The sequence below is a fragment of the Plasmopara halstedii genome (assembly GCF_900000015.1).
Source record: "Plasmopara halstedii genome assembly, contig: Scaffold_2956, whole genome shotgun sequence".
In the NCBI taxonomy this organism is placed as follows: domain Eukaryota; phylum Oomycota; class Peronosporomycetes; order Peronosporales; family Peronosporaceae; genus Plasmopara; species Plasmopara halstedii.
Window position 1 is genome coordinate 829,422 of NW_020189861.1, and position 468 is coordinate 829,889.

Genomic DNA, 468 nt, shown 5'->3' on the forward strand with positions numbered 1-468 from the left:
CACCTGACAAAAACTAAGGACGAATAGTATGGACATTTACCACAGAAATTTCAACATTTCATTTTGTCATCGACTTGTGGCACCCTGCCACCACTGACAGGTATGGCGGAACGGCACAACGCCATCCCGATGTGGCGAAAGCAAGAAGTTATCTTGTGAATTGAAGAACATGGCGGGCGTGTGCCCAGTAGAGCCGTTGCCCATTTTCGATCGCTCGATCTTGCTGTGGATGGTGCCGCAGTCAGAAAGTGGTGGTGAACACGAGCGGACATTAAAGTGGCCGAACCACACCAGCTGCGTCTTCCTGGTGGTGGTCGCAAGCCCGTATCGAGCACCATGGAAGATCTACTTTACGATGAAATCATAAACAAGTGCCTCAAGAAAGAAAAAGTGACAAAGACGTGGATCTTCGACATGGGTGCTGCCATTTATGCATCTCTCCGCGAAGACGACATCCCGCAAGAGAGG